Here is a 279-nt window from a genome sequence, read left to right on the forward strand (position 1 = left end):
TGCAATATACATGTTTATTCTCGCATTGTTTACAATCAAAGATATGGAAGCAACCCAAGTGCCCATCAACAAATGAATGGCTAGAAAAACTATGATCTATTCACGCAATCTTCTTGTAAAGATTGTAAAAATTGATCGATCATGCAATCAAGATGCATTGATAATAATGGGTGACTGGATTGCAAAAGTCGGAAACAAAGAAGAAGATTCAGTAGTTGGAAAACATGGTCTCGGTGACAGAAATGGAGCTGGAGAGAGAATGATCGAATTTTGCACAAT

The sequence above is a fragment of the Elephantulus edwardii genome, unplaced genomic scaffold (genome assembly GCF_000299155.1).
Source record: "Elephantulus edwardii isolate Elephantulus edwardi_28Jun2011 unplaced genomic scaffold, EleEdw1.0 scaffold00330, whole genome shotgun sequence".
NCBI lineage: Eukaryota > Metazoa > Chordata > Mammalia > Macroscelidea > Macroscelididae > Elephantulus > Elephantulus edwardii.